Source organism: Chiloscyllium plagiosum, unplaced genomic scaffold (assembly GCF_037043375.1).
Source record: "Chiloscyllium plagiosum isolate Xiang-an unplaced genomic scaffold, Cpla_swu_hap1 HiC_scaffold_28, whole genome shotgun sequence".
NCBI classification, from domain to species: Eukaryota; Metazoa; Chordata; class Chondrichthyes; order Orectolobiformes; family Hemiscylliidae; genus Chiloscyllium; species Chiloscyllium plagiosum.
The window spans coordinates 52,515,446-52,538,214 of NW_028270166.1; positions in this window are offsets into that span (position 1 = coordinate 52,515,446).

A 22,769-nucleotide genomic window follows, 5' to 3' on the forward strand; every position below is an offset into this window, starting at 1 on the left:
ATACATCAGCCTGAAGGACATTTTACAATTTATTGAGATCAGAGTGAGATTTTCAAAATGAAATGTTCAGAGATTTATTGATGTAGTTGGAGCTGGAATAACACATGGTAAATTCCGAATTACTGACAGATAGGTGATGTAATACAGAAGAAACCTTCCCTCCCTAAACACACAGACACACATCCACAAGAACAGATGGTTTCTAGAACATTCCCAGAACACTGGGCGGCACGGTGGCACAGTGGTTAGCACTGCTGCCTCACAGCGCCAGAGACTCGGGTTCAGTTCCCGCCTCAGGCGACTGTCTGTGTGGAGTTTGCACATTCTCCCTGTGTCTGCGTGGGCTTCCTCCGGGTGCTCCGGTTTCCTCCCACAGTCCAAAGATGTGCAGGTCAGGTGAATTGGCCATGCTAAATTGCCCGTGGTGTTAGATATAGGGGTAAATGTAGGGGTATGGGTGTGTTGTGCTTCGGCGGGTCGGTGTGGACTTGTTGGGCCAAAGGGCCTGTTTCCACACTGTAATGTAATCTAATCTAATTCCCAAACACGTGATTACTCGAGAGCAGACAGGTCATTGCTTTACAGCTCCTAATATGGAGGATAAACATTGTTGTCCTGAAGGATTCTCTCCCAGTTCCTCAAAGACAAATGGACGCTGGTGGTGGACTACTTTTTAAAATGTCCTTCCTTTTAAAACACGAAGACTCATCACCTCACATTGGTCAAATGCAAATTCAATTGGTTTTTCGTATCCTGGGCATAACTTCAATGAATTGGTTAAATTCAAATCCAGTTTCATTAACACAAAAACACAACTCGAAGCCTTTGGTTACATTTTCTCAATTTTCAACACTCTCTGCACCTGTCAACGAGTCAAAGGCACATGGGCTATGAAACTCTCTTAGCTCAGAAATGCACCCTCCTTCTTGTAGTGACCAAACATTCTTTCAAATTCGTAACATCAATCCTTGCAGTATATTCCCCTCTTACTCCTGGGCCCTAACCTTCTTCACTTACCTGTGTGCAAACATCTCAAATTCTTCTGAAAATTGAAATATTCCAGTCCCACTGTTATCATTTGTCAATGTCAGAAACAACATTCTCCACAAACCCCAGCAGATTTATCAAAGATAGTTTCCCTTTTGTGAATCTGGGTTGACTCTGCGAAGTAAAACCATTATTCTCCAATTATCCAGTTATCACATACCTTACAAACATGCTAATACTTTCCTCACAACTGATGTCAAGTTATCCACGATTTTGTTTTCTGTTTTCCCTCTGCACCGTGTTTTAAATATTTGCAGCCACACTGTGCAGGATCTTTCCCAGAATCGGAAGAGCTTTGAAGAACTTTGACTTCCCTCAAGACTCAGGGAAGTGCCTCATAGAATCAAGGAATTTACAGGATGAAAAGAGGCCATTGACCCATCATGTCCATACCGGCTCCCAAAAGAGCTGTCCAGCATGCTCTGTCTGCAGCCCCATCTCCGTCGCCCTCGAAATTCATTACTCATTTGGTGCAGCAACTTCCCACACTTCAATGCAATTTGTTTTTCATGTAATTCCTTTTTAATAATTCTAATTTCCTGCACTCACTCATCTTCACTGGTCACTCTGTTCCCTAATATTTCTGGAAGATTTTCTGTTCCTTTCACTGTGGAGACAGAACCAACATATTCACCTCATGGGACAGAGATAGCCTGAATATCTCAGAAATGGCATTATGGCACCTGAGGGATATGACACCTATTCTTTTAGAATTAGAATCCCTACATTGTGGAAACAGGCCCTTCGGCCCAACAAGTCCACATCGACCCTCCAAAGAGTAACCCACCCAGAACCATTCAGCTATTGTATATTTACCCCTCACTAATAACCAATCCAATGGGCAATTTAGGCCAATTCACCTCTGTTGCACATTTTTGGATTGAAAGTTCCAGAATCAAACCAGTTCACTTCATGGTCCATATCAGCACAGTCCTCTCCCTGGTGTGACAGGTTCTGCTGAAGCAAGCGACACAGCTCTGTGACCTCCTCATTGTCTAATCAAACTGGCTTCACACATTGCAACTGGAATAGGTACAACATTGGAAAATATTCCTGGAAATTCCAGAGAGGAGATTGCAGTGCCCTGCTCCCCACTGTTTACAGAGCTTCCCTTCTATGCAGTCTCTGCTCCATTTGTTAGCCGTGTTGAAGACCCCGATACACTGTGAATGCCCTCCCCACACCTTGTACAGAGTGGGGTCACCAGACCCTCAGCTCTCCCTGAATGAATGCAGCAGCTGGTACACAAACCTGAGGAAACCATTTACAGAACCTTCACTGATGTTCCAGCGACAGGAGCAGGTCAAATCCACATATACATGGTACACCCACTCTGTATTGAAAATGCCTTCATTCTCAGATTCTTGTCAGTTGCTGATGAACTGTTACATCTCTGCACAGTCCCACTGACCCAAAATATTAGCAGTTCCAGTCTCCATAGAAGTAGTTGACAATCGCACCATTTTCTGTCCCTCAGTCACGATGACAGCAACACCACTATTGCATGGGGAGTTGATTAGAGAATATGGGGAGGCGATGGTACAGCCTGTGGTCTATTAATCCAGGGATCCAGGTAACAACCGAGACCCCGGATTTGATCCCGCCATGGCAGATGGTGGAATTTTAATTCAATCAAACATCGGGAATTATGACTCAAATGAAACTATGAAACCATCGTTTGTTATCAGGAAAACCCACCTGGCTCCCTAATGTCCTTCAGGGAAGGAAATTTACCACCTTCCTGGTCTGGCCTACATGTGACTCAAGACACTCAGCAATAGGGTTGACTCTCAGCTGCCCTTTGAAATGGCCAAGTCAGCCACTCAGCTGGATCAATCATTACAAAGTCTCAGAGAAATGAAACTGAATGGGCCGAGGCACCTACAGTTGGTCAAGAAGGCAGCTCAGCAGCATCTTCTCAAGGGCAATTGGCAGGGGAAATAAACGCTGGCCCAGTCTGTGATACCCATGTCCCATTAGTGAATATAAGGAGATGAGCACACTCTGGGAAGAGAGGCAGAGGGGACATAACTCAGTTTAAACAGCCACTTGGAATGATTTTCAAGAGTATGGGAAAAGGCGAAAAATAAATGAGATTCATGGTGCATTTTATTTCCATCCCAGCCGATCAACAATCCCTTTGTTTGCTTCTGTTTCTCTATCTCTCCCTCTCTCTCTCCTTCTGTTCAACTGACTCCTTCTCCTCTTCATAACAAACAATTCTGTCACTAAAATAATCACAGTATTTCCCAGCTGCTTTCAGTTCTCACGTATGGTCAGTGGACTCGAAATGTGAACTCTGTTTTTCTTTCGACACAGGCGGGCAAACATGTTCATTTTTCCCAACACTTTTTTTTGTTTCAAAACGGCAGCATATTCCTTTGTTTGATTTAACCCTTAATGTTTTTGATTCCATGGGAATGTCCTGATCACTGGTAAGGACAGCATTTGATGACCAACACTGATTGACCTTGACCTGAGAGGCCATTCCACAAGGCAGAATAGAGCCAAGCACATTACACAGCAGCACAGAAGCAGACCCTTCAGTCCAACCAGTCCATGCTGAACATAATCCCAAACTAAACTTTTCCTACCTCCCTGCTCCTTGTTCAAAACTCTCCAAATCTTCCCTACTCATGTACTTATCCAAATCTCTTTGGAATGTTGTAATTGTACCCACATCCACCACTTCCTCAGGAAATTCATTCCACATGTGAACCACCTCCTGTGTAAAAGCTTTGCCCCTCATGTCTTTAACATCTCTCTCCTCTCACCAGAAAAAGGTGCCCTCAGTCTTGAAATCCCCCATCATAGAGAAAAGACAACGATCTGTACCTCTCATCATTTTATAAACTCCTATCAGGTTGCCTCTCCACCTCCTGCACTCCTGTGAAAAAGGTCCCAGTCTATCTTCTACTATTTGGCCTCAGATTACAAGTTTAATGACATGTTTTGGATCCGAAGTCACACTTAACCCAAACCAGATAAGCATGTTAGATTTCTTTCCCAAACAACATCAGTGAAACAGCTCGGATTTCAGACAAAATCGTGGGGGTCTTATGGTTGTTATTAGTGAAACTCACTTTTTCTCCAATTCTTGTCATTTGAACTTACGGTCTGTTTTCAGTTGTGATAGGATATGAAACAGTGTCTTTCGCATATTAGCTTGTGTCTCTGAATTATCCTTCCAGTGACATTAATACTCTGACATGGTGTTTCTGTCATGGAATTACTTTCGAGCCAAGAACAAGTTTGCAATTGAAATATTCACAACTGAAAGTGTGACCAGGAGAAAGTTGGAACAGTAAAGTCTGAATTTTGTCAAGGCTTAGATAATTGTTTATTCAGCAACAGTACTGAAATGTAGGTGGAATCTGGTGATATTATGGAGCTGGCAATGTTCAGGTTTGATGATGGACACAATACCAAGACACAAATCGGTTCATGATAAAAAGGGGCCTCGACATTGTGAGCAGTCTCGGTATCAGATGCTTGTGAGGGAGGGGTCTGAAATTTGTGGATAATGAATGGAGTGTTTAATTGAAACTGAAGTTAATAGTTTCTGTCCTTGTCAAATACAGACAACAGAAATAGCAATGGAGTTCAACATGATTTAGGGAAACAAATGAATGGAGATAGACATAAAGAGACTTACCAGGAACACCAACAATAGCGAGGATGGGATAGTAACCTGCCTGAATAATCAGCAGTACACCTTCTATCCGATAAGATAATAAAGACCAGGAAATATAGTTAAGCCCCAAAGATAAACTCCTGTCCATTGTTGTAACATTCCAGTCCATTGTTCTCAGATTCTGATCTCTCTTTTCCCTGTCTCTGCAGCTGCCGTTAGTGGTGGATGTGATGCAGTTGCAGAAACAAGGGGAGGATGCATTGAAAGAAACCCTTACTAATAGGAGAGAGAAAGCCTCCAGTTACATAATTAGATTCCATGGAGATCAACGTTAATCACAGTCACTGAATAAACATTTCTAGTTAACCCCTTTTCAATACAGCACTTTCAGTACACATTGATAATGGGACTGGATGTAGATATCACTGGCTATTGTTCTTATCTCCCATTGCCAATTGTTCTAGTGAAGTCAGTGGGGAGGGAGAATGATGGATGTTTCTTTTTCGCAGGCTGGATGATCCTGTTGTGTTTTCCCTGCACAATGCTGCATCCAACAGCCCTCCTCAAAAAAAGCAGTCAAGAGGTTGTTACTGTGCTGATCACTCGATCAACCGCCAACCACCAGATTGTCACCATAATTACTCTGACCATTTGCAGGAAGTATGGATTTGCCTGAATGTTCCTTTCACTGATCTAGTAAGGCAACTTTGTAACTTCACCACAAAGTGCTCTTCAGCATTTTTTTAAAATAGCAAATATCTTATTGCAGTTTATTTGGTTTAAATCAGCAATATTTACATTCTTTGACTTTAAACCAAAATGTGATATGTACAACAGTTTATTAAATCATTGCTTCTTAAGGGATCAGGGACACAATGAATTTGACATTGCCTCGGAGATACAGGGGATTGGAGGCTTTGGCTGTGGAGATTGGAGAGGAGTACAATGATATCCTCCAGTCACCAGTATTCAAACATCACGCTTTCAAACAGGTGGAATGAAATATAATGCAGAGCAAGGAGACAGATTACATTTGGGAGATGGAATGTCAATCGATAATCTGAATAGAACAGGAGAATTATAAATGTGATTCAGGCAATAGATTTTACAGACACACTCTTTCATCGCAGGGTAACAGGTTGAAAAGATTGTTCATATCTGCACAGGATATTCAGAATTAAAACAGGCAGAGACAACAAAATGTGCAGGGGTACAGGGAGATTACATGATAATAACAGGAGATATATAACTCAGTCTGGGTCAGTGCAGAGATGGTGGGCTTTGCTGTAATTAGTCTCTGATATGTATGAAAATCTTTTGGAGTCTGAGTAGACAAACTTGTTCAATGAAGGCCACAGAGTGCGGCATCATCAATAATCTATTCCTGTTGTTTCGTGAAATGCAGTTTCCGCAAAATGCCTTTTCAAATAAAACCGATTTCCTGAGATTTGCATATTTGGATGGATATGAGCAAAAAGAGATTTTTTGGAACATGAAGAAAAAACAGACTCCAGTGTAACACAAGTGTCACTGGCACAACAGCTCAAGTAATGGACCATATTGGGCAAATATAACCAAGTTCAACCTCGAGACCCGTCAGAAAAAGCAACTGAAACCTGAAATACAAACAGAAACCGGTAGAGACATGCAGCAGATGAGGTTACATCTGAATAGAGAAACAGAGTAAACATACTGACTCTGACATAAAGCTGTTGTGAGTAAGTTTTATTGGCCTCAAAATGTTAATTCTGTTTCTGTCTTTTCACCTGCTGAGTTTCTCTCCAGCAGTTTAATTTTTGTTTCTTCTTTCTGAACTGTGACAAATTGTCTGATGTGAATAGGAACAGCAAAGCTGCCGTGTCAGAGGACTCACAAGTATTTGGTGACGGACAGTAAATGAGAAATTACTAAGTTTCCATATTAAATGTCCCGATATCAATGATGTGTTGCATTTTTATAACTTGCGATGTAAATGTTGATCTCAATGGCATTGACATCACACGATCAATCCTCTGACTGTTTGAAAACAAAAGGAATTGTTACCTCAATGTCATGTGGTACTCCTGATGTTACTGGTGTCACACTCATTCAGCAAGGTCTTCCCTTTCTGAGACTTCAGAACAAACTGTGAAAACATAAAACCGATTTTAACACATCGGTTCATGGGTATTGGAAGGCACTAGCAAGCGCAGAGCTTAAAAATGTGTTGCCAGAAAATCACAGCAGGTCAGGCAGCATCAAAGAAGAAAGGCTTATGCCCGAAACTTCGATTCTCCTTCTCCTTTGATGCTGCCTGACCTGCTGTGCTTTTCCAGCAACACATTTTTAAGCTCTGATCGCCAGCATCTGCAGTCCTCACTTTCTACTAGTAAAGACAGAGTTTATTTGTTATTCCCAACAGCTCTGCAGAAGGTAACAGGGAGCTGCCGTCTAGAACCTCTTCTATCCAAGTGGTGCAGTCGTACACACAGAGCTGTTTGGAAGGGGATTCCAAGATTTTTAATAAACGATAGTGAAGGAGCAGTAAATTAGTCCCTAGTCAGGATGTTAAGTGACTTGGAAGACAACTGACAGAGATTGGATTTCCCATTTACAGTTGAGGGCATTGCCAGTGCAGAATTTTCTCCAATTCCCATTGATCACAGTCTTCCTCAAGGTCCTTGATGTCATACTCAGTCAACTCAGAGGAGGAGGAGGCATGATGGACACTTGACAGTGCTCAAGGGTGCCCTCATAAGAACAGGGTACAATGCTCAACTCATCGACTGCCAGTTCTGTTGTGCCATAGTGAGAAAGCGTAGTGACCTCCTCAGGAGACAGCCACAGGCTGCGACAGACAGTGTACACTTCATTGTCCAGTCCTTCCCGGGAGCCAAATGACTACAACACGTTCTTTGCAGCCTGCAACACATTATCGACGAGGATGAGCACCTCGTCAACACCTTTCCTGTGCCTCCACTTCGAAAATAAGCCTCCCTCATCAAACATTCCAGAACAGGTATGCACATGTTTAATTACAATGTACATCTCTCTCTACACTAGGCCCTTTCAAATCCCCAGGCTGTGTTCAACATGGAATTAGATATTCATTAAATCACACCACATACTGTCTCCTGATTCCTGTTGAAGGGCTTATGCCCAAAACATTGATTCTCCTGTCCCTTGGATGCTGCCTGACCTGCTGTGTTTTTCCAGCAGCACACTCTCGACTCTGATCTCCAGTATCTGCAGTCCTCACTTTCTCCACATACTGTCTCCATCAGACACCTTGGAATAGGTTTGGCACAGGGGAGATAGAAATTAAATCTGACTCTACTCTTTTAAAGTGAAAGTACAGCTGCCTCATCATTGTCATTAAACAGTCCAACGACAGAGACAACAACGGCTTCGACTCAATGTGGGGTTCCCTCTACTGCTTTGAACCGAAAGTAAAATTAAAATAAAAGTCTCTCCTTATTGGGTCCATCGGAAATATCCCCACGACAGGGACATACAGTCATGGAGTCAGAGAGTCCTACAGGCTCTTTGCCCAAACTGGTCCATGCCGATCAAAATGTCAACCTCTGCTAACACCATTTCCCTGCGCTTAACCCATATCCTTCTTAACCTTTCCAATCCATATATTTGTCCAAATGCCTTTTTAATTATGTTAATGTACCTGCCTCAACAATCTCCGCCAGCAGCTCATTCCAGATGCGTACCACCCTTTGTGTAAAAATGTTGCCCCTCAGGTCCCCTTTTATTCTTTCCCCTCTCATCTGAAACTGGTGTCCTTGTGTCGTTGAGTCCCCACCCCTGGAAAAACACTGAGTGTATTCACTCTATCCATGCCTCTCATTCACTTATATGCTTCTATAAATTCCCCGCTCCGTCTCCTGTGCTGTAAAGGAAACTATCCTAGCTTGTCCTACCCCTCTCCCTATAACTCAGACTGTTGAGTCCTGGCTATATCCTTGTAACTTCTTCTACACTCTTTCTTGTTAAATCATATCTTCCTGTAGGAAGGTGACCAAAACTGAATACAATCCACCAAGTGCGACCTCACCAAAATCCTGTACAACTGCAACATAACTTCCTAACTTCTGTTCTCAGTGCCCTGACTGATGAAGGCCAGTGAGCCAAATGCCTTCTTCACTGCCCTGTCCACTGTGACTCCACTTTCAGAGAACTGAACACCTCATCTCCAAAGTCTGTCTATTCCACTGCAATCCATTCACCATGAAACTCCTAACTTGATTTGACTTTCCAAAATGCAAGACTTCACACTTATCTATATTAAACTCTATTTGCCATTTCTCAGCCCACTTCCCCAGCTGATCAAGGTCCTGCTGCAATTTCTGATAACCTTTCCCACTGTCCAGAATGCCATCTATTTTAGTGTCATCTGAAAACTTACGAACCATGTTTCGTACATTCTCATTCAAATCATTGATACAGATAACAAAGAGCAATGGGTCCAGCACGACCCTTCAGGCAGTCCACGAGTCACAGGCCTCCCAGCCCTCCAGGCATTGTTCCACTATTACCCTCTGCTTCCTCCCATCAATCCATGATAGTGTTAGATACAGTATAGAGCTCCTGCCACTCTTTTAAGCAGAAGGTTATCTCCCTCTGCGATGTCTTCATCAAACACTTTTATGACAGCTGCAGCTTTTTGTTCAATACAGAATAAAGGTTTGCTGCATTGTCCCAGGATAGGTACAGCACAGTATTATTTACCAAATAAAGGTCACTTTGATTTTAAAAAAGGAGAAAACTGCAAGTGCTCAAAATTGGGAATTGCTGGAAAATCTCAGCAGGTCTGGCAGCATCTGAGGAGGGAAAACAGAGTTAATGTTTCGATTTCGGTGACACTTTGACAGAATCCTTTGTCAACTCCGCTTTCTCTCCACAGATACTGAAAGATCACTCTGGGCTGTTCCCATCAAACACTCCAGGATAGACACCACACAAGGTTATGAATAGAGTAAAGATTATCCTACGCTGGCCTTTGTCAAACATACAGACCATGTTCAGTGTGTGGTTCAATAATGAATATACCTCTGCCCATGCTGTTTCCATCAAATTCTCCCAGGACAGGAACAGTACGGGTTAGACATGAAGTAAACATTCTCCGACATTAGTCCTTATCATTTACCCAGGCCATATTCAGCATGGTAGATTTTTATTAAATCAAGCCCAGAACTGTCCTCATCAAACAATCTCTGGAAAGCTATAGTTGAGTGTTCGGTATAAATTCTGCACTCCTACATCAAACACTGAAGGACAGTACAGCGTGGGATTAGATACAGAGTAAAGGTCATTCTGCACAGACCCATAAAACACTTCTGAACAGGTGAAGCATGGATTTAGACAGTGATTGGAGCAAACCCAACCCTCACTCTTTTCAAATAAGCAGGCTGTGTTCAACCTCTTCTTTTTTAACCTGAAAGTAAAATTGCTTTCCCACTTTTAAATTGTCAACACTGTCCCCCATCAAACCCTCCCAGGACAGATCCAGCATAGGGTCGATATAAAGTAAAGCTTCCTACACATTATCACCATCAAATATGCCCAGGACAGATACCATAAGGTTGGGGTCAAGAGTGTGGTGCTGGAAAAGCACAGCAGGTCAAGCAGCATCTGAGAAGCAGGAGAGTCAATGTTTCGGTCATAACGCCCGAAATTCTTATGCACAAAACATTGATTCTCCTGGTTCCTGATGAAGGCATTATGCCCAAAACGTCGATTCTCCTGCTCCTCAGATGCTGCCTGAGCTGCTGTGCTTTTCCAACACCACACTCTCGACTCTGATCTCCAGCATCTGTAGTCTTCATTTTCTCCACAATAAGGTTGGGTACAGTTTAAGTCTCTATCTGCACTGTCACCCATCAAGCAGTCAGAGGACTCACCCGCACCCTGCTCACATCAACCACTCAGGAGAGTCTGATACAATGTTAGATGTGGAATAATATCTCCCATAACACTGTCCTGATAAAACAATCTCAGGACAGTTTCAACACGGAGTTAGATAGAAATTAAAGCTTTTTCTCTGCTGTCGCTATCAAATATTCAGAGGACAGGAACAGCACAGAGATACAAGCTCGAATCTAATCGAGGGGATGAGGGGTGGCCTTTCAGTAGAATTACAGGTAGAACATAGAAAATAACAGCGAATACTGGCCCTTTGGTCCTCGATGATGCGCCAACCTGTGAAAGTAATCTGATGCCCATCTAACCTATACCATTCCATTATTACCTATATGCATGTCCAATGCCCATTTAAGTGCCCTTAATGTTGGCGAGTCTACCACTGTAGCAGGCAGGATGTTCCATGCCCCTACTATTCTCTGAGTAAAGAATCTACCCCTGATATCTGTCCTAAAACTATCACCCCTCAATTTAAAGCTATGTCCCCTTGTGTTAGCCTTCACCATCTGAGGAAAAAGACTCTCACTGTCCACCCAATCTGACCCTCTGATTATCTTAGAGGTCTCCATTAAGTCACGGTTTAGAGCGGCATGGTGGCTCAGTGGTTAGCACTGCTGCCTCACAGCACCAGGGTCCCAGGTTTGATTCCAGCCTCGGGCAACTGAGTTTGTACATTCTCCCCATGTCTGTGTGAGTTTGCTCCGGTTTCCTCCCTCAGTCCAAAGATGTGCAGGCCAGGTGGATTGGCCATGCTAAATTGCCCGTAGTGTTAGGTGCATTAGTCACAGGGAACTGGGTCTGGGTGGGTTACTCTTCGGAGGGTCAGTATGGACTGGTTGGCCTGAAGGGCCTGTTTCCTCACTGTAGGGAATCTAATCTTAAAAATCTCTCAACTTTCTTCTCTCCAATGAAAACAGCCTCAGTTCCCTCAGCCTTTCCATACCAGGCAACATCTTAGTAAATTTCCTTAGAACCCTTTCCAGAGCTTCCACATCCTTGTTAAAATGCAGTGATCAGAACTGTACACAATACTATAGGTGCTTAACAGCATGACCTTGTGGCTCCAAAACTAATACATGCCAGGATCTGTTTCGATGAGAAGGTACGAGACACCTGGAAGTACTCAAGGATGCGTGATGGGCACCTGGAAGTACTCAAGGATGCCCTCATAAGAATGGGCTATGATGCTCAACTCATCAACTGCCAGTTGTGATATGCCACAGCGAGAAACAGTAATGACCTCCTCAGGAGGCAGATATGAGCTGCACCCGACAGGGTCCCCTTCATTGTCCAGTACTTCCCAGGAGCCAGAAAACTACACCATGTTCTTCACAGCCTGCAATACCTTTCCACGTCAAGACCTTCTCTACACATCCACTTTTCACATTTAAACAACCACCAAACCTCAAACAGATAATTTTTAGCAGCAAACTGCCTGGCTTTCAGGACAACCCCACACAACGTTGTCATGGTCGATGCTGCAAGACGTGTCAGAGTCTCAACATGGACACCACCATTATGTGTGAGGACACCTCCCACCGTGTATGCGGCAGGTACTCAGGAGACTCAGCTAATGTTTTCTATCTCATACTCTGCAGTCAAGGATGCCCTGAGGCATGGTACATTGGTGAGACCAAGCAGGGACTATGGCAATGGATGAATGGACACCGCACAACAATCAACAGACAGGAGAGCTCCCTCCCAGTCAGAGAACACTTCAGCAGGCTGGGACATTCGATCTCGGACCTTCGGGTGACAGTCCTTCAAGGCGGACATTGGGACAGTCAAAAACGCAAAATGACCAAGCAGAGGCTGATAGCCAAGTTCGGTACACATGAGGATGGTCTCAATTAGCACCTTTGGTTCATCTCATACGACAAGTGACGACACACAGACACACGCACACACCTACAGCCCATATACTCACACAGACCTTCTGTCATACACAAGCTCTCTCTCATATGCTCACACATACACTCACACTCACGCATCCTCTCACAGACTTATACTCCTTTACATGCAGACTTATACACATGCACACACTCTCTCACGGACACTCATAACCATTTCTCCACACACACACACACACACATATATAGGTTTGTGGGGTGCATTGTACTTGCAGAGTTGGGTCAAAAGTCCGGAATTCCCTCCCTGCCGGAATTGTGGGTCAAGCCACAGCAAGGGGACTGCAGCAATTCAAGATGGCATCTCACCCCCACTTTCTCAAGGGCAAGTAGGGATGGGCTATCAATGCAGGCCAGTCAATTATGCCCAAGTCCCACAAATGCATAAAAAAACCTTCCTATCTCTGTGAGCTCCCTCTTCTCCCAACAATCCCTCAGTACACTTGAAACCTACTCCAATGCTGATTACCCTTCCTATCTCTGTAAATGTCTCCAATCTCCATAACATTTCCAATCTCTGCCATCTCCTCCTCCAGTTACAATAATACCTATTTCTGTCATTTTGTCCCGGACCTATAGTCTAACCTGTCAGTATAACATTCTCAAGCCTTTACCAACCTCCCCATTTGTGCACCTTATTCTAGCCCCTTACAGCACATGTCATCACTATTACTTTCTCCAGTCTCTATAACAGTCCTGCCTCCTGTCAGACAGTGCCTCATGACCTCTGTGACCCTTTATCATCCCTACTGACCTCCCTGTCTATATATACTCCTTCTGTCCCTATCGCCTTTCCTGTCTGTGAAACCTTCTTTAATCCTTCAACCCTCCCTTTTTATAGTGTTCTGAAGCCACCAATTCCTCCCCATGTCTGCAATCTCATCCAGTCTCTGCAATCTCTACTGCCTTTGTGAACTGCTCCCGTCACTACAATCCTCCTTAACTCTACCTCCTCCTGTCACTATTAACCTTCTTAACACTGTAACCTCCAAAAGCCATGAAAACCATCCATGGAACAGTGATACCCTCTTGATTGCTGTGTCCAACTTCAGCCCCTACAGCTGTCTCTATCTGGAATCTCCTTCAGTCTGAACAACTGTTACTCACCTCATCCAGTGTCTGCAGTATTACTAATTTCATTCAATCGCAAAAACCATTCCTGTCTCTGCAGCATTCTCCAGTACCTGAATCCATCCCTTTTTAAGGCATTTGATAATGTTCCCCATGGTAGGCTGATGGAGAAGTTGAAGTCACATGGGTTCCCGGGTCGATGGACGGTGAACTGGCTGGGCAACAGGAGACAGAAAGTAACAGTGGAAGGGAGTTTCACAAAATGGAGAATTGTGACTGGTGGTGTTTCACAGGGATCCGTGCTGGGACCATTGTTTGTGTTATACAGAAATGATCTGGAGGAAGGTATCGGTGGTGTGATTAACATGTTTGCAGGTGACACTAAGATTGGTGGAGTCGCAAATACAGAAGGGGACTGTCAGAGATTACAGCAGAATATAGATAGATTGGAGAGTTGGGTGGAGAAATGGCAGATGGAATTCGATTCTGATAAATGTGATGTGATGCATTTTGAAAGATACAATTCAAGAGCAAACTATACACTAAATGGAAAAGTCCTGAAGAAAACTGATGTAGAGAGAGATCTGGGTGTTCAGGTCCATTGTTTCCTGAAGGTGGCAATGCAGGTCAATACAGTGGTCAAGAAGGCACAAGGCATACTTTCCTTCATTGGACGGGGTATTGAATAAAGAGTTGGCACGTCATGTTACAGGCAGCATCCGAGGACAGGCAAAATCGACGTTTCGGGCAAAAGCCCTTCATCAGGAATAAAGGCAGAGAGCCTGAAGCGTGGAGAGATAAGCTAGAGGAGGGTGGGGGTGGGGATAGAGTCGCATAGAGTACAATAGGTCAGTGGGGGAGGAGATGTAGGTGATAGGCCAGGGAGGAAAGGGTGGAGTGGATAGGTGGAAAAGGAACTGGGCAGGTCGGACAAGTCTGGACAAGTCAAGGGGACAGAGTTGAGCTGGAGGTTAGAAACTAGGATGAGGTGGGGGAAGGGGAAATGAGGAAACTGTTGAAGTCCACATTGATGCCCTCGGGTGAAGTGTTCCGAGGCGGAAGATGAGGCGTTCTTCTTCCATGCGTCTGGTTTTGAGGGAACGGCGGTGGAGGAGGCCCAGAACCTCCATATCCTCGGCAGAGTGGGAGGGGGAGTTGAAATGTTGGGCCACGGGGCGGTTTGGTTGATTGGAGCGAGTGTCTTGGAGATGTTCCCTAAAGCGCTCTGCAAGGAGGCGCCCAGTCTCCCCAATGTAGAGGAGACCGCATCGGGAGCAATGGATACAATAAATGATATTAGTGGATTTGCAGGTAAAACTTTGATGGATGTGGAAGGCTCCTTTAGGGCCTTGGATGGAGGTGAGGGAGGAGGTGTGGGCACAGGTTTTACAGTTCCTGCGGTAGCAGGGGAAAGTGCCAGGATGGGAGGGTGGGCCGTAGGGGGGCATGAACCTGACCAGTTAGTCACGAAGGGAACGGTCTTTGCGGAAGGCGGAGAGGGGTGGTGAGGGAAATATATCCCTGGTGGTGGGGTCTGTTTGGAGGTGGTGGAAATGTCGGCGGATGATTTGGTTTATCCGAAGGTTGGTAGGGTGGAAGGTGAGCACCAGGGACGTTCTGTCCTTGTTGCAGTTGGAGGGGTTGGGTCTGAGGGCGGAGGTGCGGGATGTGGACGAGATGCGTTGGAGAGCATCTTTAACCACGTGGGAAGGGAAATTGCGGTCTCTAAAGAAGGAGGCCATCTGGTGTGTTCTGTGGTGGAACCGCTCCTCCTGGGAGCAGATACGGCGGAGGCAGAGGAATTGTGAATATGGGATGGCATTTTTGCAAGAGATAGGGTGGGAAGAGGTGTAATCCAGGTAGCTGTGGGAATCAGTGGGTTTGTAGAAAATGTCAGTGTCAAGTCGGTCGTCACTGATGGAGATGGAGAGATCCAGGAAGGGGAAGGAGGTGTCAGAGATGGTCCAGGTAAATTTAAGGTCAGGGTGGAATGTGTTGGTGAAGTTGATGAATTGCTCAACCTCCTCGCGGGAGCACAAGGTGGCGCCAATGCAGTCATCAATGTAGCAGAGGAAGAGGTGGGGAGTGGTGCCAGTGTAATTACGGAAGATCAACTGCTCTACGTAGCCAACAAAGAGACAGGCATAGCTGGGGCCCATATGTGTGCCCATGGCTATCCCTTTGGTCTGGAGGAAGTGGGAGGATTCAAAGGAGAAATTGTTAAGGGTGAGGACCAGTTCGGCCAAACGAATGAGAGCATCGGTGGAGGGGTACTGTTGGGAACGTCTGGAGAGTAAGAAACGGAGGGCTTGGAGGCCGTGGTCATGGCGGATGGAGGTGTAGAGGGATTGGATATCCATGGTGAAGATGAGGCGTTGGGGGCCGGGGAAACGGAAGTCTTGGAGGAGGTGGAGGGTGTGGGTGGTGTCTCGAACGTATGTGGGGAATTCCTGGACTAGGGGGGATAGGACAGTGTCGAGGTAGGTAGAGATGAGTTCAGTGGGGCAGGAGCATGCTGAGACAATGGGTCGGCCATGGTGGTCAGGCTTGTGGATCTTGGGAAGGAGGTAGAACCGGGCAGTGCGGGGTTCCCGGACTATGAGGTTGGAAGCTGTGGGTGGGAGATCTCCTGAGGGGATGAGGTTCTGTATGGTCTGGGCGATGATGGTTTGGTGATGGAGGGTGGGGTCATGGTCAAGGGGGCGGTAGGAAGAGGTGTCCTCGAGTTGGCGTTTGGCTTCAGCGATGTAGAGGTCAGTGCGTCAGACTACGACTGCGCCCCCTTTATCCGCTGGCTTGATGGTGAGGTCGGGATTGGAGCAGAGGGATTGGAGGGCTGCGCGTTGTGAGGATGAGAGGTTGGAGTGGGGGAGGGGGGTCGACAGGTTGAGGCGGTTAATGTCCCGGCGGCACTTGGAAATGAAGAGGTCGAGGGCAGGTAATAGGCCAGCACGGGGTGTCCAGGTGGATGCAGTGTGTTGGAGGTGGGCGAAGGGTTCCTCGGAAGATGGGCGGGAATCCTGATTATGAAAGTAAGCTCAGAGGCGGAGGTGACGCAAGAATTGTTCGATGTCACGGCATGTATTAAATTCATTGATGCAGAGACGAAGGGGGACGAAGGTGAGTCCTTTGCTGAGGACTGATCGTTCGTCCTCAGTGAGGGGGAGGTCTGGAGGAATGGTGAAAACTCATATTGAAATTCCCAATGATCAATGTACCTTTGCATTTCCTACAAATCTTTTGCATCTCCAATTGTATCTTGTGCCCCCATGTCCTGACGACTGTTTGGAGGCCTGTACCTAACTCCAACTATGGTATTGTTGTACTTTTGCAGTTCCTCAATTCCACCAACATGGAGAAGAGAGGTTGTAAAGGCAGAGATATTGAGTGGCTTGAAAGAGTCGAGGTTAACAATGGCAGGGGATTGGCCAGTTCTCTCAGTACAGGTTTTTTCTTTCCAGTTTGGTTTAGTTGTGGCAGTCACAAGATGCTGGAGTCCAGAAAAGATTCCAAGCTTCAGCAGATGAATCCTAACTTACTTTCTCTCTTGAATTTCTTTGAATGTTGTTCCCTCCTGCCTACAAGAATCTGTTTCAGTTTACCTGTTTTGTCAAAGTGTATGTTCTGGGATGTCTGGATTGGAACAGTTAATTTGCTGTATCTGGATATTTAAGTTTTCCAAAAACGACGTTATTCTAAATTTGATTTTCTTTTGATAAACTGCAGTGTTTTCATAAATTCTGTTTTGCTGAAAGGTGAGTGATCTGACCAGCTGCATCACACCTGGAATATTGATTTCCCATCTGCCTTTAAAATAAGAAAAAGTTAAGGCTTAAGCTACCTTCTCAATATATTTTGAGGTAGTCTGGCCTGGTCCAGAACAATATGTGTCTCTGTGTTTGGGTGGGTGTGTGCGTTTGTCTTTGTCAGTGTAAAGGTCTGTTTGCACGTCTGCACCTCAGTCTGTGTCAGTTTCTGTCTTTGTATGTGTATGAATCTATGTCCGTCTGTATGTTTGTGTGTATAAATGTGCCTGTGTGTGTCTCTGTGTCTGTATGTGATTCTCTCTCTGTAACTGTGTGTTTATCTCAGTCGAACTACCTCTGCATATTAGTAGCTATGAATGTTTGAGGTAGTGTACATGGATGTATGTATTAGTATGTATCTGTGTGTGTGTGTGTATATCTGTGTATCTGTTTGTGTATCTGTACTGAACTGTCTCTGCTGATCTATTTCTGCTCTGTTGCACATCAGCTGCTGTAGATGAGTGTGTATTAGTGTGCATCTCTCTATCTCAGTGTGTCTCTAAGTCTGTGTCACTGTGCAGCAGGATCTCTGTTGTTCTGGGGGTGAATCCATTGAAATGGTGTTTACCCGTCTCTCCCCCTTCTGTCTGTCCCTCTTGTGTGTAAAGTGATACAATTGTCATATTGGTGTATATCTCCAAATGTGTGTCTCGATGTGTTTGTGCCTGTGGATCTGTCTCTGGGTGCAATGGGACTGAAGGGAAGTTTGAATAAGTGGATTAAAAAGTGATGTATCAAAGGCTGAGTCTCTTTTGCTCCCCACAATCCCCCGACCTCGTGTTTAATGTGACACATGCCACCCTCTGGTGGTCTTGATATGCCGCTACATGAGTGGATGACCTTTTCTGTGGTGAGAGCATCACAGCATGTGAATTTTTCATGTTGCATGGTTGTGGTCTTCAGACAGTTTCTTTGGTGACACAGCAGTTTTGGCTGATTGATGATGCATCTGCAATATGAGCAAAAGGAAACAAAAATGGGAGGACGAGAGAAAGAAAGGACATTGTGAGAGTGAGACCTGAATACGGAGAGAGAGATGAAATCTGCTGAGGCCAGGTCAGAGTCAGTGATCCTGAGGTGAAAGTAAAGGTCAGAATGACTTAAACCCAACTCCTGAGCTCAGACCCAGTTCCCTCCCCTTCTCTCTCCAGCTCAGCTGCTTCAACATAAACAACAAAATAGTTTGTTCTGCTGTGTGATACTTCTTAATGAAGAATTTCATGATTTACAGATTGAAGTGATAGATACAGTCAGTGAAATGGTGCCTTTTCTCACTGATCCTTGAGTTGAGAAACATTGAATTATGTCCCTGTAACCCCCTGTTTAATATAGAACATAGAAGAATACAGCGCAGTACAGGCCCTTCGGCCCTCGATGTTGCGCCGATCCAAGCACACCTAACCTATACTAGCCCACTATCCTCCATATGCCTATCCAATGCCCGCTTAAATGCCCATAATGAGGGAGAGTCCACCACTGCTACTGGCAGGGCATTCCATGAACTCACGACTCGCTGAGTAAAGAACCTACCCCTAACATCTGTCCTATACCTACCCCCTCTTAATTTAAAGCTATGCCCCCTTGTAATAGCTGACTCCATACGTGGAAAAAGATTCTCACTGTCGACCCTATCTAAACCCCTAATCATCTTATACACCTCTATCAAGTCACCCATAAACCTTCTTTTCTCCAATGAAAACAACCCCAAGTGCCTCAGCCTTTCCTCATACGATCTTCCTACCATACCAGGCAACATCCTGGTAAACTTCCTCTGCACCCGTTCCAGTGCCTCCACATCCTTCCTATAGTATGGCGACCAAAACTGCACACAATACTCCAGATGCGGCCGCACCAGAGTCTTATACAACTGCAACATGACCTCAGTACTCCGGAACTCAATTCCTCTACCAATAAAAGCCAGTACGCCATATGCCTTCTTCACCGCACTATTTACCTGAGTGGCAACTTTCAAAGATTTGTGTACATGGACACCAAGATCCCTCTGCTCATCCACACTACCAAGTATCCGACCGTTAGCCCAGTACCCCATCTTTTTATTACTCTTACCAAAGTGAATCACCTCACACTTAGCTACATTGAACTCCATTTGCCACCTTTCTGCCCAGTTCTGCAGCTTATCTATATCAAGGTTGGAAAAACCAGCACTACCCTCAGTCTGTTACCATAGCAACAGACTGTTTCATTGCTGAAACGTTGAACTGAAATCAGAAAATCCTGGATGGATTGATTAATGAGTAAGTTTGATTGATTGATGAATTTGGGTAAAGGGATATTTCAGCACATTCTTCAGCTGCTGTCTGAACTTAGTCTGGGTCACAGCGTAAATCGCGGTGTTTGTGCAGCAACTGAGGAGCTGCAGCATGAAGCCCAATTCCCGCACAAAGCGATGCAGATACACAGGGGTATATGCCAAATTAAACATCCGAGTCCATATTGAATACAGCATTAATGTTGACCATAACAGGATGAAATTGGCCGAGATCACAAACAATAAAATGATCGATGTTTTTCGATTTTGCATTTCTGTATCATGGTGAGAGTCCCCATTGGTGTGAGTCCGGAGTCTCCTGCGGGCTCTGCTGGTCAATAAAATGTGTCTGACGGTGAAAACATTGAGTAGCAGAATCAGGAGAAATGGGAGAGCTGGTGTTAGAATATGGTGGAGGAACTCGATTGTGACCCAGACACGAGAAGATAGAACACCGTTCCTTATGTAACAAAACCAGGGGGAGTTCGCCAACCGATAATGACCCGTGAGCATGAAATACCAGAAAATGTTCTTTAAACAGCTCAGCACAGTCACTGTTCCCAGAACCACAGCCGCCATTTTCTCACTGCAATATTTATTTTTCAGTTTCTGGCAACAAATGGCTACAAATCGATCAAAGGTGAAAGTGACGGTGAACCAGACAGAACAGTCAGTGGCTGCATAAAGCAGGACGGCGTGGATATTACACACAGGGATGTCCCACAGGAAGTAAAACTGTTCCCGATAAACAATGGGAATGTGTCTCAATATCAGATCAAGGAAAATGACCACTAGATCTGTCACTGCGATTGCCCCCAGGTAACGCCTGACACATGGAGACAATCCACAATCTTTATAAAGCAGGACGAAGATTGTCATGACGTTAACTGTGAGGAAGGAAAACCAACAATTTATACATCAGCCTGAAGGACGTTTTACAATTGATTGAGATCAGAGTGAGATTTTCAAAGTGAAATGTTCAGAGATTTATTGATGTAGTTGGAACTGAAATAACACATGGTAAATTCTGAAGTACTGACAGAAATGTGATGTAATACAGAAGAAACCCTTCCTCCCGAAACGCACAGACACACATCCATAAGAACAAGATTCTACAACATTCCCAGACACTCGATCACTCAAAAGCAGACAGGTCACTTCTTTACAGTATTTTTTAAGCCATTATTCCCTGCTCCATTGTCACCTTTAATCCTCATTTTGACCAGGCAGGAAACAGTCTGACATTGCCATTATACACAGAATCAAACCTGAAGGGTAATGTTTCACGCAGCCCCATCACCATCCCTGGTACAACGGCAGGACAGACCCACCAATGGTGATGGCACTGTGCTGTACAGTCAAGAAAGAGGTTACCTTGTAATTCCCCAACATTGATTCCAGAACCCAAGAATTCTCATGGTGACAGATCAAAGATGGTCATCTCCTGCCTCCACACCAGCCAGCACACAGTCCTGGTGGAGGGAAAGGCTCAGCCTCATATTGAAGATACCATCCACTGAGATAAATCAGTCTTTATCAGTTTAACAGAAAATAACGACTGCACAGACACCTGCTGGGTCATCAACTATTTGCAGATTATATCAACGGTTTAGATAAATGACGCAAATGAATTCTCACTAAATTCAGCGATGATGCTGAGATAGGAAGGAAACAAAGTTATCAAGAGGAGGTGCAGGATCTGTAAATGGATAAGCAGTAAATAACCATTTGGCAGATGGAATGTAGCGAGGCGAACTGTGAACCTGTGAATTTTTCAGAAAGTATACAAGGCCATAGATTACATAAATGGAGGGAGATTGCAGGACCTAGTTCAAACATCTGCAGTGTTGCTCCATCTCCCTGATGGTCTGATCCCTGATGTTCCCAGTGGTCCCATTGCTCTCAGTATACTCGGGATATTTTGATGTGATTGGGTTGGCGGTGAGGAGCAGGGTGTTATGAACTGTGTCTGAAGGGGGTGGCCTCATCTGAGATGCCATCCTTTCTTTCGACGTGGGGACCTGAAGATGATGGGAATGGCTGACTGCTTCTGAATGAAGAGGCTGTGGCTGCTGCCAGGACAGTGGGTATTCACCAACATGATGTACTGTGCATGGTCACACTGCACCATTAATGGAGTGAGAGGTCCTTCAGTTCCTCTAACTCTCCCCATTGACATGGGGACCCTGCAGAGCCATGTACACCATCGGGAATCCCACTATACTGGGAAAACAAGGGTAGCCCTGGCAGCTCCCTGCTGAGGGAGGAAACATTGTATTCATCTCATCCACCATATATATCCTCCGTCACCGAATGGTGACATTGATGTCGACATACTGGGAGATGATGGATATGTCCCCCACGCCTGCCTGGAAAGTTCCGGATCCTAGAAGCTGAATGAAGCTGTGACCCTAACAGCCACTGGCAGCACCGTCCTCCCCTGGTGTGAAGCTGCAGGTCGTGTTGAAGGAGGTGACACTGCTCTGTGACCAGCTCCTTGTTCAATCAGGGTCCCCTCACACTCTGCTCCTGGGTTAAGTGTCACTTGGGAAGCTGTTCTTGGAAAACCTGGAGTGGATACAGCAGATCCCTTTCCCCACCCACACTCACTCCGTGGTTTCAGAGCTGCCCCTCTCTCCAGCCCCTGCTCCATTTGTTGTTCATGTTACAGACCCAGATGCTGTAACTACAGTCCCCAGACTCCATCCAGAGTTGGGTCACCAAATCCTCAGGTCTCCCTGAATGTTTGAGGCAGCTCACAGCACAACTTCCAGCAAACCATCCCCAGCACCTCCACTAACGCTTCAATAACAGGAGTCAGTCAGAAGCCCCTCAGCTACAAGTCAGACACCTGCTCCTTTACAATAATACTCGAGGGCTTTCCCCGTGTTACTGACCGCACGATCAGCTGAGAGGGACAAACACAGGAGTCAGTGGACAGGCACAGACCAAGTTTCAAGGATGTGTGTCAAAGCTGCTATAGCCCCCTGTCCCACATGGAGCATCACATGGGACACACCGGGAAGTGAACAACAGCCCGACACAAACTTTTTTCTTGTTTCTGAGCTTCACAATGGCAGCACTAGATAGACTGGGGAGCGATAAACCAAGGCCAGGGAAAGATA